Below are 18,758 nucleotides of genomic sequence, written 5' to 3' on the forward strand. Positions count from 1 at the left end.
ATGTTGGACTTAACAACAGGTTTATCATTGATTGTCTATGGCAACTAGTCACTCTTGAACATTGACACTTTTGCTTCTTGTCGGTTTGGGACATCCATACATCGTCATTTGGCCTTCTGTGGGTTTGGGTTATCATTCTAGCCTTATTCCATTCGATTCATGTCGTTTCCATCGAGCCTCTGATCCCTTGGTGCCTGAATGCTGCCACCCCCCCCTCCAAAGTCATGTCGCCGACATGTTCAAGAGTATAATCCTTTTGTAGTTTACACCCTCGCCTTTTCCTCTGATTCTCTGTTTCACCATCTGCCACTTGTTCCTTATCTCGTGTCATTGATGAGGGAAACATTATGACCCTCCTGCGACGAGTCGTCTCCTGTCGACATCAGCTCTTTATCCAGGAGATTGACCTAGAGATCCCCTTTGGTACCTTAGAGCTTGCATGCCTCAATGGAAAGTTCTTCGCACCTGACGGTCGAATTTCATCCTTGGTCGTCAATTGGGTGATTCCATGAGTGTTTGACTTCAGCTCCTTTTTCACACTTCACGTATTGTGTTGGATAGTACCTTGAGAGCCATTAGCATTATTGGTGGTTTCTCTCGCACTTGTTAACGATTTTCATCATTGACCGGTAATCAAGCGATGTTCTATCATGCTCGACCTCAGTACACCTATTCGCATGTTAGAATCTGTACTATGATCGGACGGGTTCAAGACCCCGAACTCAGATTACACATGTTTGGGCTGCGTGGATTGGTTTTATGATTACATGACTTATTGATGGATGGTTGCGACCATACCTGAGTCTTCATGGATGGCTGTGACCATACCTTTATCATCATCATGGTCTCATTAGCTGGATGGCCGCGTCCATACCACAGACCTATTTCATATGTCTTTTGGATGGCTGTGCCCATGCCTAGAATACATGTAATTCATTATCAGAGATATCAGTTGTACTTGCGTGTAGGTTCTTCCAGATGGTGTTCCAGTTTAGTCAGTTTCGTAAAGCATTTCACCCCTCCCTCTCTCTCGGGCTTCATCCTTTAGGGGGCATCTGTTACACAGTAATTTGTCACTACCTTCATCCCAGTCTTCCTACTGTGTCATGAGTCCAAAATCATTCATGCTCATGCTCTCTGATGTTGCCAAATGACCCACTTTGCCAAAGTTTCTAATTCATCACATTTGTTGGCCAAATAAATGCGCTGATGAGCACTACAAAAGAGACTCGAAGCACTGCCATCACGAAAGTACACGTGATTCCTGCGATGGTCGAATTTCATGTGCCAATGCTACTATTGATTGTAGTTTCCTGCGATGACATGACTATCTCCGTTATGTAATAGCGATGTTAGCACGGCAGACCAATTATGTTTCTGCGATGATCCAGTTTGGGGGAGTTTGCTCCAACATTCAGCCTTCCAGATGACTCCAGACCTGGTTGTTGGCCTTGTTTATGTCGCCCTCCTTTCTCTGGCATGGTTGTTCCGTCATTTGTGCTACCTTCCTTGGAGATAAGCTCATCCTCCCACCATTCATGGAGACTCCTTCTCCTATTTAAACTCTCACCATTGCTATGGGCTGCTAGTTTTGGAATTCTTAGTCTTTGGAGTGTTGCTGATAGTATTGTGAGTTTGCTAGATAGCTGGTGTGAGTGTGACAAGTGTGGGTTTGTTGAGAGCTTGAGGAAGGTTGTGAAGTGCCTTTGATCTTGTGTAAAACTTGTGAGTGAGAGAGACTTGTGTATTGGGAGATCCATCTTCAAGAGTGAATGCTTGAGGAACATGCTGGCTGGACCCTCTTGAGAAGGCTTGTGACATCAAGACCTTGGTTGTAAGCTTACTCTATTTCATATTTAATGCAATCAATGATGTTTTCTTATGTCTCGTATGTGATGTACTAGATAGCTCATGACTTCTTGACTTTGTGGGAAAATAGATCATTGTTGTATCCGGTTACATGCTTTGTTGTATTTCCTTTGCTTTGTTTCAGGTTGATCACTCATTAGGAGAAGGAAGTGGAAGCTGGAGCAGCACAACGGAACTCCATTGACCACCGGTTGAGGTAGGCCTCCGACTTGAACTATTTAAGGAGAATTGTTTTTGATTTTTCCTTGTTTGTGACTAGACCCACTCTAGGGCTATAGTGGTTGCCTTTGTCTGCAGAGGGAACACTTTCCTGCATCACAGTCATCATCTTCCTCTACTTGTACATTATAACATTCTAGGGCATGGCTTAATTGGGTTGCCCATGCTGGTTGAACTTCTTCCCATGGTTCCTGTGGTATTTTGAAGATGGTGGCCTTCACAGCTTGCAGTGCATTGTCAACCGTATCAGAACATCGGTCTTCAAATGTGAATGTTAACAAAAATCCCTCATGCAAAACATCCCATTCGCCTGTATCATGTCAAATTTATGTCTCGGTATACCAATTCATGGGTATGAAATCCAAGGTATGATAGAATAAGTGTACCCATTTAGGCTGAGGCTCTTCTCCATAGGCCTTGGTCCATTTTGCGAGGTGCATGCGCGGGTCATTGTGTCCATCATATTTATCTACTAGCCATAGCTCTGGTTTCCCAAATCATAGCCACATCATCCTCCTGTAGCCACACCAGTTTTCAAAACTTCCTTGATGTGTTCCCCACCAATGCGCAGGTGTTGCATGCAGTGCCCACTTCAATGCATCGAACTGCTGTTGCTCCGGTACTGCGCTCTCAAACTTGCTCAAGAATTCATACACCATTGTCAATCCATCATATGTCAGTAGATCTTGGGCCTGGGCTGTTATGCAGCACAGTGATCTATTCATCATGTTGCAATTAAGTGTTGTTACTTCGTTCAACCAATTGTGCTAGTGTTTGTCTTCTTCATCTAAATCCGATGTGTAGGAACCTGTGCATTCCCACAAGATTCTTCCATCTGCAGTCAAGTTCACCCAATCCTGACCTTGCGCAGTTATCTTGTAGATAAAATCCAACTCATCATCACTTCCATTGTCGCGCACGGGTTTAGTGTAGTGCGTTCCTTCGACTGGATCTAGCGGAATGACTACGCGTCGAGACTTTTTCTTGAATATCATCTTCTGCTTCTTCAGGTTGATAACTCCATTCATATTAGTGGCCCAGTCTATTCCTTGCAACACGAGGTAAGGGTTGTTGTCATCCATAATCTCTATTACCTCAAAGTCCGTATGCATGCTCGCGCCTTTGATATCCACTGTTACCCCTTGCAACCTTCCTATGGGCAAGACCTTTTGTTGGTTCACCATCCATAATTGAATAGGGGACCACTGCAATGTGGGCCTGCTGTTGATTCCCAAACCTGCACTTCCCTATATACCCTTTCAGCCTTCTTTTTCCATTTACTTCATCCACCAAGCTATCAAATCATTGCATATTAGTCTAAAAGGAGCTTATGAAATGGTTTCCAACAATCCCTCCTGGCCATAGCCCACAACATTCTCCTTTTTCGCAACCAGATTTTGAGATCAGTCCTTCTCAACCAGATTTTGGGGTCAGTCCAAGAAAGGCTACACTTGAAATAGATCTATCCCAGCAAGAAATGTATGATTTTATTGAATCATTGGAGAAGACTACAACATATCAAGGCACTTCATCTACTCAGCCTAATACAGCCTAGGAAGTTTTTGAACTGGAAGTCCTGAATAGACACATCAAAAGAGAAAATGAAACATTGAAAGAACAAAGCAGGTTGGATAAAATTATCCACGACAACACCATGTTGCATCTCAGCCTGTGGCGGAAGAAAAATAGGAAATTGAAGAAAAAGAGAAAGAAGTTGAGTAGAGCTCTTATTAACCTCAAATACAGGTGCCTAATGAGGAAGCCTAGGATGACAGTGGTACCAAGGAAGAAGAAAAGAAGGCTGGACGTATTAGTAGAGGTCTCAAAACAAATGAACTGAAGGAAGGATGGTCACAGTTTTGGTTTCATGAGGACATGCAACACCTTCATAGTGGGGGTATGTTGAGCCCTAAAACTACCTCTCTTCTACATACTTTCCTAGACTTTTTTCCCCTCACTAGTGCCTCATAAGCTATCAAAGATCATCACATATGGATTATAAGAGTGCATTTAAGTGGTTTTCTAACTATATTTTTGTGTTTGCTATTTGACTTAGATTTTTTTCATTAGCTGCTGAATGCAACCACTTTCCGCAGCTGACTCGTGATTCCGCAACTGTTTTTATTGATGTCTAGGTTACAGGTGTCGGCAAGTAAAATGAGGCATGTGGGCAGTTCAAGAATGAGATAGACATGGACTAGGTCCTATCTGTTCAGCCAAATTCGTAAAGAAAAGCCTTGGTCAAACAACGGTCAAATAAGGAGTCCTACAACAAACAGGTTTCTGTTTTCAGCACATGAAAGGTCTGAGATCGTTCCTAGATCCATGGATCCCTTTTGACAGCTGTAGACCGTCTCCACGATGCAAATCCAACATCCATATTTTGTAGATTGAATGATCATGGCAACCAAGACGCTAAGCTCACGGGTTCTGTCCTTTTACGTGTCCTCTGCTAAAGGTTTTTCATAGAAAAACAGTTATGTAATTTCCTCTATAAACAACACGTTTGCAAATGCATGTAGCTAATCTTGATACAGTCTTGTTGTTAATTTATATACTGTTGTTGTAGCATTAGTCCTACTATTGTAATGAGAGGATACTTCCTCTATTTTGCAATATAAAGACTCTATTTCTTATGACTGTGTGAGTGTAATTTCGGATTGATAGCATATTAACCAAGGCCATGCAGAGGGCCCCTGCTGGCTAAGGTTTTGTTTCTTTATTTCTGTAAAGTCTTCATGTATCGTTTTCTTATTTCCATTGTAAATATTTCATAGCTTGTTCATCTGTGTATATATTTCCTAATTCATTTATGATGTTAACTTTTCATTCCTGTACATGATTTTCTAGCACTGTATATTTTTGCTAACACTGATCAGTGTGTTTCAGGATAGGTTATGCTTGAGTGTTTTCATATAATTTTTGCATCAAATAGTGACATGTGATTGGCTTCTCTGCTAACTTTGTTTTCTTAGCTTTTCAATTTCATTTATGCTTTAATTTTAGTCTTATTTATTTGTTGTTATTAGTTAGTTTAGATATCAAATTCTTCATGTCATTTGACATTATCTCTAGAGCCATGGCTTAACCTCGAAAAGCTACTTGGAAAGCTATCAGATTAGGAGTGAAGTGATTTGATTTTACTTTCATCTTTGTAATTAGATATCAGTTTCTTCATGTTATTGATGTTATCTCCAGAGCCATGGCTTAACCCCGAAAAGCTACTTGGCGGGCTATCGAATTATAAGTGAAGTGACTTGATTTTACTTTCATTTGCAAGTAGGTAATTTAGATATCAAGTTCTTCATGTTATTGACGTTATCTCCAAAGCCATGGCTAAACCCTGAAAAGCTACTTGGCGAGCTATCGGATTATAAGTGAAGTGACTTGATTTTACTTTCATTTGCAAGTAGGTAATTTAGATATCAATTCTTCATGTTATTGACGTTATCTCCGGAGCCATGGCTTAACCCCGAAAAGCTACTTGGCAAGCTATCGGATTATAAGTGAAGTCAATTGATCTTACTTTCATTAGTCTGCAATTTTTGGTTTGTTTGAGTGCAATAGTTTAATTTTCATTTCTGTATTTAGATGAGCAGCAGAGACAGTGATTTCATGATCAGTATTTCATCATTTGTTTGATTTGAATAGCTGCACATTTACATTCCTGTTCAAGTACTCATTTTATCACTAGTATGTTTTGAGATCCTTTGAAGTGTTAAGCTCTGGAAGTTATCATAAGGGACATAAAACCTTGTCTTGAATCTATATCCATACTTTCCTTCTAAAGTATTCTTAAAACTTAGGGATAGGATTTCCATTGACAATAGGAGACAAACAAAGACAAAACCCCAAAACAAAATAAAATTGAAAAAGTAAGAAAGAGGTTGTCTTGCACATACAGTGCATCACACTTCATCAGTTTATGACTCCCAGATTGATAATTAATGTAGCAATTTAGGACATAATAAATTGACTAAACACCTACCTCGCAGTCCCTTGAGAAAACATCATTTCGTTTCACTATAGCTCATGGTCGTGTCTACCACAAACTCAGTGATGAACCCTCTATTATCCGATCAAGCCAATGGTCCACAGCCCACGTAATCTTATCTTTTGATGCTTCTAGTTTGTGCACTAACTCTAGAGTCCACACTATTAGTTGATCGAGCTTGTATCTTCCCTTGCTGTCGGCTAACCTTGCGATCCAATCATACAAATCTGAAGAGAAGGACGCGAAGAAGATCTCGTGGATTTCTGCATATACGTAATGATCTAGCCACCTCTTCTCAGATATTTGTGGAGTCCTCTTTTCCTGTGTTACGAACTCATTAAGTTTTTGATCCAACCAATCTTCAATTTCCTTCTTCATAAGGTTCTAGTGTTCCGACATAAGACATCCATTAGGAAGATCTCGATCTTGGAAACGGAACCATTTGTTGGCTTGTTGGGGCCTAACCCAGGTTCAAAATTGTTTTAGCCAAACAAATCCTAAAACTACCAACCCTTTTGACAACAATCCGTAGAGCGCAGACTGAAGTCTCACCCGAGGTAGTATGGGAGGATGCTGGAACCAAGTTTCTGCACCCTAGGGATGTCTTGATGAGATATGGAAAGGTTGCAAACTGGTCCTATGCACCTGTGCAGCTCCACATAGCTGTCTGACCTTCATGTAGCTCTGTACAGAGTGCAAAGGGGAACTATCTAGATCCTCTAACCTTACTATGTTATTATTATAGATCTGACTAGATTTTGTGGGCCTAGTAATATTTATCAATCATTCAACATTTATAACTAGTGCACGCAACCATAAACTGTAAAGAGATGCATAAACATATAAAGAAAGCATAAACATACAGATTTGCGAATAGATGCACAATATTTCAGAATCAACTTAGCTTTTATTAACTTCTATCTCGTTACAATCCCAACTCCACACTACGCACTTAGTTGCAGGGGTCCACGCACACAGCTACGGACTCTACCAAGCCTTTGCACACACAGCTGTAGAGCATCTTCCTTCTCATACAACCCCAAACTCGGACTTATAGACTCAGAGTGTATATCGCATTCAAAAACCCATAACACTTAGATCACATAAAATATACCTTCTACACTTAGAGAGCCTCACTTTATTTATACATTCCCATGGTCCACGGACCATGGATAGGCCAACACATTCTATATAAAATTACAATATTTTAGGGTGGAAAACCCTAGACTCTCGCGCTCCACGCCTGCGTTTTGTGGTGTCTTTTCATTATATTGACCAATATTCGAGCTACAATTCCCAAAAATTGACTATGTGGGATCCACTGCCCAACACCTCACTTGGAAATGTAAGCTTCGTCCTAAGTGACCTCGGTGATTTTGGCATTACTTCAGGAACCTCCATACTTACAACCTCAGGGGCAGCTCCCTCAAAGGCAATAGACCCTCCAACACTTGCAGTTTCCACAGGTTCAGACATAAAGCTATTAATAAGCTACTGGGTTGCCTCAGGTAACCTAGCAAACACAAAAATAGCCACCAAGTCATCAAGGAATGCACAGTTTATGCACACCAGACAACGCGACACATAAACTCTCATAATGAAAAGTGTCTCTGGTTGGGCGGCCATCTTTAATTTATAGGCAAGTTTGAATTCGAATTTGACCATTCCCCCCAAAATTTGCTCATAAATGCTAGATTGGTAGTAGATTTTCAAAGATATCACTCTTATATTCAACCTTAAATATTGACCCCCCACTCCTCTTAGTCATTGTATCACTATCAAATTGTGAACAGTGACGGTAATGGTCACTTTCTGGCTATGCTACATGGTCTCTCGTCCTATACCATGCACCCGTCTTCTTTCTTGGAGGTTGAATTGGTCCTACAAAATCAATTTCCCATTTATCAAATGGCTGCAATGAAACTTGTGGATTCATAGCCAACTCATCCCTCTGTGATGGCCTACCTATCCTCTAACATGCATCGCATGCCCTCCAATAAGCTTTGGAATCCTTATGCAGTGTTGACCACCACAACCCAGTGTGTAAAATCTTATGCGTTGTTGCTTTTCCTGCATAATGGCCTCCCGCAGCCCCTCCATGAGCTTTGGCTAGGATGCTGCTTCATTCAAACTCAGGCACATAACGTCACAATATCTCATCCATTCCCATCATATACAAGTGGCCTGCAATAAGAGAAAAATCTGTCGCACGCACCACCAATTCCTTCTTTTTGCTGGCTAGTGTACCCTTTTGGAGCCATTCATGTAGTTATAAAGTGCATGATGTTTGAAAAATGATTTTCTGCCACGCACGCTGCAAATAGCTACACGTCAAGAAGTCCTTCCTCCAAATTAGTGGGCTCCTCACTTGTTTCAATGTGCGAAAAATTCTCCGGTCTTGCATTCAATCGCCCTGGCTTCATAATTACTTCAAAATCGTATTCCTGAAACAACAGTAGCCATAAGCATATTTCCCCCCCAACATAAGCTTGTTGACCAAGTACTTTAATGCAGAATGGTTTGTATACATCTTAAAGTGTCCGCCTAGCAAGTAGTGTCTGAACTTCTGGAGCACGTACACCATAGGCAAACCTTTGTGCCCTGTCATTGAATAATTCTTCTTAGCCTTAGATAAGTTCATGCTTGCAAATGCGATAGGGTGATCCAACTCTCCCTCATTGGCTTGTGTCAGTACTGCTCCCAGTGCAATACATGACGCATCCACATGCACATGAAATCCCTTCTTCGAATCTAGGAAGACTAGAACCGATGTGGTGACCATATTTTCTTTTAACACATCCAAGCTCCGCTGACATTATTCATTCCAAAAAAATGTAGCATCCTTCTTCAGCAGGTTTTCCATCAGTGCGGTAATCTGGGCATAACTCTTGATGAACTTTCAGTAATAACCAGTATGCCCCAGCGTTGCATGCAACTGTTTGACACTTCTTGGTGCCTCCAAATTGATTATAACTACAATCTTATCTAGATCCACCATTAATCCTTGTTTGTATACTACATGACCTAGCAATATCCTAAAAGGGATGCAAAATAGACACTTCTTCAAGTTTAGCGTGATCTGATACCTCCGGCATGTAGCCAACATCAAGCATAGACTAACTACATGGCGTTTCACCAGCCCAAACACCATCCAATCATCAAAGTATACCTCAAATAAATTTTGAATGAAGTCCTTGAACACCGCGATGACTACACGTGAAAAGATTGCTAACGCATTCTTTAGTCCAAAAGGAATTACAGTATACTGAAAGCATCCCCATTCAATCGCGAAGCTCATCTTACTCCTATCTTCTGGTGTGATCTTTATCTAATGGTACCCTGAGAACCCATCAATGAATGAATATTCTTTATGTCCTCCTACATTATCCAACACTTCATTGGTGAACAGAGTTGAAAAAGAATCATGCACGCAAGCATCATTCAGCTTCGTGATATCTAAGCATATCCTTTTTTCATCCTTCTACTTCTTTTCCTGAACAACCATCGGACTTACTGAGTCAGACTCCTCCACTAGTTCAATGATTCCCATTTCCAACCTTTTTGTCCAACTCTAAGCAAACCCTTTCTTTGTACTTAGGATTGAGGCAATATGGCCTCTATTTCATAGGCTTCATGGTCTAGTTTCAATGTTATCCTCATCACCCCTAAATTGCCTATAATCCCTTTTACATCTGAAAAATTTGTAGAGAACAAATCCTGATACTCGCAAAGTAACTCAGCTTGTCCACCATAGCATCATCCCAGTAGTCCCCTATCTTCGCAAACATTGGCTCCACCTCTATCCCAATGTTTATTTGGCTCGTTTTAGTGGTGTAGTGATATCAGGATTCTCTATTTGTAGCCCCTCAACTTCGTGGTGACCTTCTATCTCTAGGATATTAAGGTTCCTTAGATCCTCCTCTTATTCTTCAGTAGTCACTTTGTAGCACTCTAGTGCATGGTGCATCTAGGTGGTCCAATCTGGTTGAATCAAATCCAAGGGATCCTGTGGGATTCTAAAGATCATTGCTACCTCCTCCAGTGCTTCATCAATGCACTCAAATCCATCTTCAAAGTTGAATGTCATTAAGAATCCCTATCTCAAAATATCCTATTCATCTGTGCCATGGTAGAGCTCTTTCTCCAAGTACCAATTCATTGGTATTACATGCAAGGTGTGACATAATAGATGCACCCACTCCAGTTTTAGTTTTGCTCCATAAGCATAGGTCCACTTGGCTAAGTGATCATGTGGATCACTCCTCCCATCATATTTCTCTGTCAATCGCACCTTTGGGCACCAAACCACACTCTAATTATTCTTCTATATTCATGCCATCCATCAAAGTTTCCTTTATGCATACCCGACCATCTTGCAGGCGTAGTGCATAGCGCCAAGTCCAAGGCTTGGAAGCAATGGTTCTCTGGCACTTCCCTTTCAAATGCATCCAGAAATTTATCAACATCAGATAAATCATCATAATAAGGTAGACTTCTTACCTCCAAATATATGTAGCACAATGATTTGGTCATCATGTTACATCGTAGTGTAGACACTTCATGCAGTATATTCTGCCAGTGTTCCAATTCCTCATCTAAATCTGATGTTCAGGAGCTTTCACGGTCCCATGCAATACATCCATATGCTATTAGATTCACCCAATCTTGAACTTGTGTCGTTATCTTATAAATTTGGTCCAAATCATCGTCACTTTCATAATCACAGACCGATTCAATATAGTGGGGTCCTTCTGCAGGCTCCAATGATACTACTACACGGAGCGATTTTCTTTCAAATGACATCGTCTTCTTCTTCAAATTGATCACCCCTTTCATGTCGATAGCCTAGTCAGTCCCAAGGAGCACAAGGTAGGGATTACTATCATCAACAATCTCTATTACTTCAAAATCTGCCAACACCCTCGCGCCTTCAATATCGACTGTCACTCCCTGTAATCTTCCCATGGGGATAATTTTTTTCTAATTTGCCATCCTTAATTGAATAGGAGACCACTGCAGCGTAGGTGTCCCCATTCTCTCCCATGTATGTTTCGACAAAACATTCGCATCTGACCCAAGATCCAGAATAACTTGGTCCATTTCATACTCTTCTATTTGCACGATGAGCCTCATCTCATGCCCTGTTCTTTCCTTATGCTTACCAATTTTCCTGACCACACACGGTTTCTCAAGAGCATTACCAACACATTTATTGATCAACTCTTGTACTCCCTTTATGGCCTTGCTATCACGTAGCAACTTCATAGAGGTCTCCAAAAAGGTAGTAAGCATGGATGGGTCCATTTCCTCATACTGCTTATCCTGACTTCCTGAGGTAGAAGCCTCAACAAAGCTTTTCTTTTCTTCCATGAAGGTTTCCTTCGTGCACTCAGAATCAAAGCCAACCTCCTTTTTTGGAGCTTTACAGACCCATTCACCTACTTCAAGTTGATTTCTCTTATCTTTTCCAGTTGTCATTCCACTTCATAGCACAATACTCAAATTGGGGTCCTCTTCATGGGGTTCAACCCTCATCATCTATAGTTTCTACATAGGCTGCACCCCCTTTTCACGCATCTTAGCTATTAATACAGGGTAGTCTTCTATCACGTGGTCAATCTGGGTATAGTATCGACATGACAAGAGCGTTGAGTTCATGCATTCTCTTGTGTAGTGTCCTGAACCTCCATAATTGTAGCAAATAACTTTCCCCCGACCTCTCGTAGTCCTCCCCCTCCTCGGCCTCATTTGTGCCCTTGATATCCTCCTCACAACCCCCCAACACCTTGATCTGGAGGTTGAGTTTGTATCTGCATCTAATACGTGGGTGTTCTCTCCATCATTAACTCATAATGACGACAATTGCACTCATCGTGACCTATTGATTAGTAGAAGTTGTAGAAGAGATGGTTTGGTGTCTGTACAAATTTCTGTAGCAAGTGGCAATTATCTATCACATGTTTTCTAGCTACCTAACGGATAGCACACCACAGTGCAGGCCCTGCACTTGGCCCTGTTTGAGCTTCCAGCCTCAGAGGCAGTGGCCCTCCTCCTGCAACATAATTCAAGAAGACAGGGAAATGATATTTATCATGCCCTTGACTCTTACATTTCAAACACCAAACCTCTTTGTGCACCTCTGGCCAAGCTATTCTATCCTTATTCAAACTTTGGAATTATAGGCAAAGGTTTTGCAACTCCGCGTGAATATTGTAAACTCCTAAAGTAGCATCTTGAATTGGTATCTCGTGCAATCTCATCAAAATATCCACGGCCTTGACCTAGGTCCCAATATTTTGTTGCGATAAAGCAACCCTCAAATGAGGCAAGAGTGAAGCCACAAACCACTCATGGTGCTGCCCATCCATAAGATTCATGTTAACTTCATGGATCTTGCACTTCAATCTTTGATCTAGCTCCTAGGGTGTCTCGCCAAGATTCATCATGATTTATTTGAATCCAATGATCGGTTGCAGTTCAGATTTGGGCCTATTGAATTTCTTATTCAGCGCAGTCTGAATGTCCACCAACACAGCCATCGGGTTATCAGTGTAGTACTTAATGTACCATGTTAGTGCTCATTCCTGTAAAGCAATAACCAATGTATATTACTTCATATGATCATATGTAATTCCCTAGCATTCCTACATAGCCCTTGCAATGAACCAAAACTGGTCCGGGTCCTCATTCCCCAAGCCCTTGAAAATGGGAAATTTTAACAAATTTGTCATATTGAATGGTGGTGGAGGTGGTGGCAATGTGGACGAAGGTGTATGCGGTGGAGGTGAAGATGGATGTGGTGTGGGTGGATGTGGTATTCACACAACCCTCGTCTTATTAACTGGACTACGCTCTGTGGAGAAGCCTATGCTACTTCTTCATCATCACTCAGGGGATGCTCAATTTGCAGGCTATATTCAGGTCTTGTTCCTTTTCTATCCATGAATAAATTTCCACTTCGCGTAGCTCCGAACATCAAGGTAATTGTATAAATCGCTTTTCATGCAAGAGCATTTTAATCCAAGTATTCAAAGACCTTAAATACTTACCTCGTGGTTCTTTGAAGAAGCTTCACTCTGCTTCATTGTAGCTAATTGAGGTATCAATTGTGAACTCTGTCACAAATCCTCCTATGATATGATCAAGCTATTGATCGATAGTGCATGCGATCTTATCTTTAGAGGATTCCAATCTCCGCACTAACTTCGGGATCCACACAATCAGACCATCAAGCCTCCACCTTCCTTGGCCATCTGCCAATTTAGAGATCCACTCGTATAATTCAACTGGGAAGGAACAAAAGAAAATTTCATGTATCTCTATGTACAGATACCTGTCCAACCATTATTCTTTCATCAATTATGGGTTCCTATTCTCTTGCACCATGAATGCGTGGATCTTCCTGTCTAACCAATCTTCAATTTCTTTCTTTGTTGGATTCTAGTGAGCAATATCACACATCTCTTTATTCGGATCCTGGTCTCGACAATAGAACCATTTGTTGGCTTAGTGGGTCCTGAGCTAGGTTCAAAGTTAATTTTTCCAAACAGATCCCTACACTACTAACCCTTTCAGCATCAATCCGCAGGGCAGAAGTCTCACCGGAGGCAGTATGGGGGGATGTTGGAAGCAAGTTTCTACACCCAGAGATGGTTATGATGTCGTTTTATACCATTTATCTACTTTTGTGCAGATCGATAAGCCCTTGAGGCTTATCGATATAAATTCCTCTTACTAGCCTCTAGACCTTTGCGAATGTCTACGATTGTCCTTTGTGGACCCTAAATAGGCGAATCAACCACTTACATGCATCTTTAATCACTCCGAAGTCTGTTATTACCTAGATCAGCTTAAGTGTCTAATATCTCTAGCATGTATTAAGATATTCTTCGCAGAAATAGATATTATTACTTGCATTCATATAACAATGTAAGACATACAGATTTGCGCATCAATATAACATTAAATCATAAACCCATTATTCATCATAACATAGACGCATTCATTCATAACAAAAGTAAATGGATTAAACACATATATTTCTAGAACAATCTCTTTATTGATACTTTAGATTTTCTTACAGACTCAAAACTACCCCGTGCACTCAGCTACAGGGGTCCACACACTCAGCTACGGGGGTCCGCACACTCAACTGCGGATTCTACTCTAGGCCTCTGCACACACAGCTGCAAAGCCTCTCTTTTACTCTAAGACTCTTCACCCTTAGCTCATATTAACCCATTATATTCATCTTCAAAACTTATATGAACTACCTTAGACTCTATAAGACTCTCCTTTTTATACAATCCCATGTTTCACAGACCATGGGTAGATATTCTAAATCCAACACAGTTTACGTAAACAAAGGGTAAAAATCCTTTATGACACTTTACATATACGCACTCAACGATCATAACTTGTAGAGACTTTACACTTTACATCACAAAAACTTGGGCTTTCAACCCCAAAACTTGGGCTTTTGCCCCAAAATTAACCTTAGGGGACCTGTCCCAATAGTTATGATATCTTCATTTGAAAGTCGAAAGTAACCCTGCCAATCTCATTCTTTGATGTGTGAGCCGTAGTAGCCAATTTTCTAATCTTTTTTGTAGCTGCGACATCCTCCTAGATGTTCAATTCTAGAACTAACTTGCAGGCCTGCTCTATTGCTACCTTCAGGCTCTAACTTTGTGTCTCCAACTCCTCCTTTTCCTTCAGAGTCTAGGCTTTCACTGTGAACATCTTCTCATCATTTGCCTTAAACTGACTAATGACAGCAAGGGCACGGTACTCTATGATCCTTAACTCATCCAACACCCCCTAGTACAATGCATGGAGGGTTTCAAGTGACCTCATGGCTAACTTGACTCCCATGTCCTTCATTGTACCGAGCACAACATGGTCCTCCTCTGACTCTATGTGGATCAATCTCTCTGAGAAAGGTATGACTCTGAGGTCCAGAGTCCATTCTAGTTATGCTACTATTCCACTTCCTTGTGCCATGCTCACTTGCGCTCTGCTCACTTGAATCCTTCCAGTCTGGGTCTACAGCTTGTGCAAATCCTTTTGGATGCTTCCGAGTGTCTGCATGTAGTGCTTCTCAATCTACTACCACAACTCTATTATCGTGTCCCTAAATTTGTCGTCAATATCATCGAGATCCCCTTCTGTCAGGACCATTGGGTTGATGCGCGTCTATTTATTTGACTTATGCTTCTTGCGTTGCCCAAAAACCACCTCCTGTCCAGTCTTCTTTACTGTGAAGAGGGTGCTCTGTTGCTCTTGACTGCCTCCTTCCTATCCTGAGAACTCCTTCTCATCTATATGTTGCAAAGCTGATTCTGCAACTTCCTCTATGTCCAGGTGTTCTCTCTCAGCCTGCTCTTTTATAATGCACACTTTGTCCACACCTGCCTTAGTAGCAACTTCCATTTTCTTCTGCTAAGCCAGATCTCGTGTGACCTTCTGAGCTGCTTTCTTACACTTCTTTGCAGTGGTCGGCTATGCAACATAGCTCTCTTCACCTTTGATTATACCTACACCAAGCTTTGTGGGTTTGTGCCACTCTGCTAGCTAGCTCCCCACAATCTCCTATACATCAGTCTTAGATACTAGATATGGCATCTTGTGCCATATGTGCTATGGGTCCTTGCGCGCCCTGATTGAAATGTTGTGGAAGTCGGCCTTAAACTCCGTGAAGGCTATTAATTGTGCAAACAAGGCCGGGGACAACCTTGGCTTATGACTAATAATTGTTCGAAAGTCCATCTCTATCAAGATCCAAAATTCTTTTGACTCCTTGATCCTTTCCAGATCCTTTGTTGCTAAGTACAAAGCAAACTTCGCTGGCTCTAGTAAATCTTGCAGCTACAGGGGAAACTAACTGTCCTCTGGCAATCTCCCAGCTATTAAGGCAATAAATAGTAACAACCACGCATAGTGGAAGGGATTTCTCTCTTCCTGAGTGTCACGACAGTTCGCGAGGAGCTCCTTGCACATATAATTCACCTATTGTATTGAACACCCTTCGCGTAATGTGCAGTTAATGATACCACGGGTGCCAGAACTTAGTTCACGCAACATTTCCTCATGATTTTCCCTGCAAGAATATGGGAGGCGAACTGCACTACCTGGTCCTAAATAGAGCAGATAGAATATCCACGTGACTTCTTAATGAGCCCATATTCGTCCTTCATCTTGTCTTCTAACTCTTTCTCTCCACTTTTTCCTCCAAACTCCTTGGAAGGGTCCACCCCTTTTTTTGGAAGCTTTGTGATCCAGTGAATTAACATGTCTATGATCAGAATGGGCTCCCCAAGCCATAGGCTCCCATCATGCACCAACACAAGGAGCTGGTGCACACACACCATGTTGATTTTTTACCTATGAAAATGCAACACAGAGCATGTGCAACAACCCCGCCTGCTCAACACCTCTGACCCACTTCATCGATTCCAACTGCATAACCCTAGTGTCTTCATAGTAAATTTTTTTCATATACTTGCTAGTCACCAAATGTGGGAACCTCTCATGGTCCACAAGGTCCCAATCCTCCTTTTTTAGCACTAGAATGTGTGCTAATGTTGTGCCTTTGAATTCCACCTGTTCAGGTAATAGGGGTGTCGAAACTGTGAGTTTCTCGGAATTTTGGTCTTTGATATCTTTGGATTTTTCCTTCTGTGTAGGGATATACTTTAGGAGCCATGTGATAGGCTCACCCTCCTTCACATCTAACTCCTGTAGACCTTGGAATCCTTCCTCCTCCAAATCAACCACTTTCTCCAATTGTTTATCTTTTTTCTCCTTCTATCGCACCTATGGGTTCTTCCTCGATGACTATCTCAACCACATCGACTTCTTCTATATTTCTTTGGCAGCAGATTGCTTTGGCCTACGTGACCTCGATGCCATAGACACTTGGGTTGTAGCTTCCATACTGGATATCTTAGGGGTCACCGCATCAGAGATGTAAGCTTCAGAACTCACAGCTTCTGAGGGGATTGTTGCAATCATTTGCTGGAGAATGACCTTCTAGTTCCACACAGGTAAGGCTATAAATGTTGGATTTGATCCTCCCAGAATTGATGACTCATAAGCTTCAAACACCCAAATAATGCTCAGAATGAAAAGTTTTATTTGGTGGACCAACATGCTCAATTTATAAGAGGATTTGAATTAAAATCTGACTGTTCCCCTCAATTTATGATCATAAATGCATCTTTGGCAGTAGATATCCAAATATTTTTGCCATAAATGGTGCCTAACCACTCCTTTTAACTGATTTTTAGCCACAAAATCATGAATAGTAACTCAAACGGCTACTTTTGGACCAATCTGCATGACACCATCCTCCATGGCACAACTCATCCAACGCATCTTCACCTGTCGCACTCTTGTTGTCTGTCACGCATCCTCCCTATGACATTATTCACCTCGTGGGGCAGCGTAGTTTATAGTACCGTAATACATTGTAGTTGCATGGATTACTAAGACTATCCTACTTCCATATAGTCATTACGCAGGGGCAGGATCCCTTGTGTACAGCTTCAGCCTACCTCCATTCACTTTTCCAAGGAATGGTTCCCCATTCAGCTTCACAAGTTGAATTGTGCCACCATCTGAGATCTCCTTAATAATGTATGGCCCCAACCAATTCATTTGAAACATTCCTGGAAATTTAGTGAACTTTTTGTCATATAATAACACTAAATCATCTACCTTAAATGTGTGCAACTTAATATGCCGATCATGCCATGCCTTCCCGCATTCCTTTTTCACTTGCTAGTGAAATCCTGAAAGAAAGTAGTCTTCTTCTAAATCATGATCTACATGAGCCATTCCTCCAAGGTCTCGTGATCTATCGTCCCTATCAATGCTGCAATACATAAACTTGGGACAATATACTCCATAGGAATTACTGCTTCAATTCCATATACCAACCTAAATGGTGTTTGACCTGTCAACTTCTTGCAGGCCATCCTATAACCCCATAAAACAATAGGTACACACATGTCGTAGTCATTCCTTTGTGCATTGCAGACATTTCTCAATGCATGCTCCAAAATCTTGTTGAAAGCTTCCACCATTCCATTTTCCTATGTGTGATTAGGCGTGCTCTTCTGATGATACACCTGGAACTCTTCAAGCATCACTCTGATCATTTCATTCAAGAAATGTGTACCCCTATCACTCATAAAAATATTAGGGCGTCCAAACCAACTTATGACATATTCAAACAAAAATTTCACAGTAGTGGACATTGTACAATCCTTCACTGACTGTGCTTCTACCCACCTGGTTAAATACTCAGTTGCAGTAATGATATACCACACACTGGTGGTTATATTGTTCTTATAAAATCAATGGCCCATTTTTCAAATGCCTACAATAAGACTTGAGAATTTAAAGGAAATTCATCCCATTACGAAGGCTTCCCCATCCTTTGTCAAGCATCACACGCCTTGAAATATGCCTTATAATCCTTGTGTAAAGTCAGGCACCATAACCCAACATGCAAAATTTTCTGCGTGATCGCTTTCCCTGCATAGTGGCCTCCTACCACTCCTCCATGGCCGTTAGCTAGGATACTAGCGCATTCAAATGCTGAAAGATACCTTCGCAGTATCTCATCCATTCCCATCTTATACAAATGACCTGCAATCACTGAAAAATCCAC

The sequence above is a fragment of the Pinus tabuliformis genome, chromosome 8 (assembly GCF_031772625.1).
Source record: "Pinus tabuliformis cultivar Carrire ecotype Pingquan chromosome 8, CPIR1, whole genome shotgun sequence".
In the NCBI taxonomy this organism is placed as follows: domain Eukaryota; kingdom Viridiplantae; phylum Streptophyta; class Pinopsida; order Pinales; family Pinaceae; genus Pinus; species Pinus tabuliformis.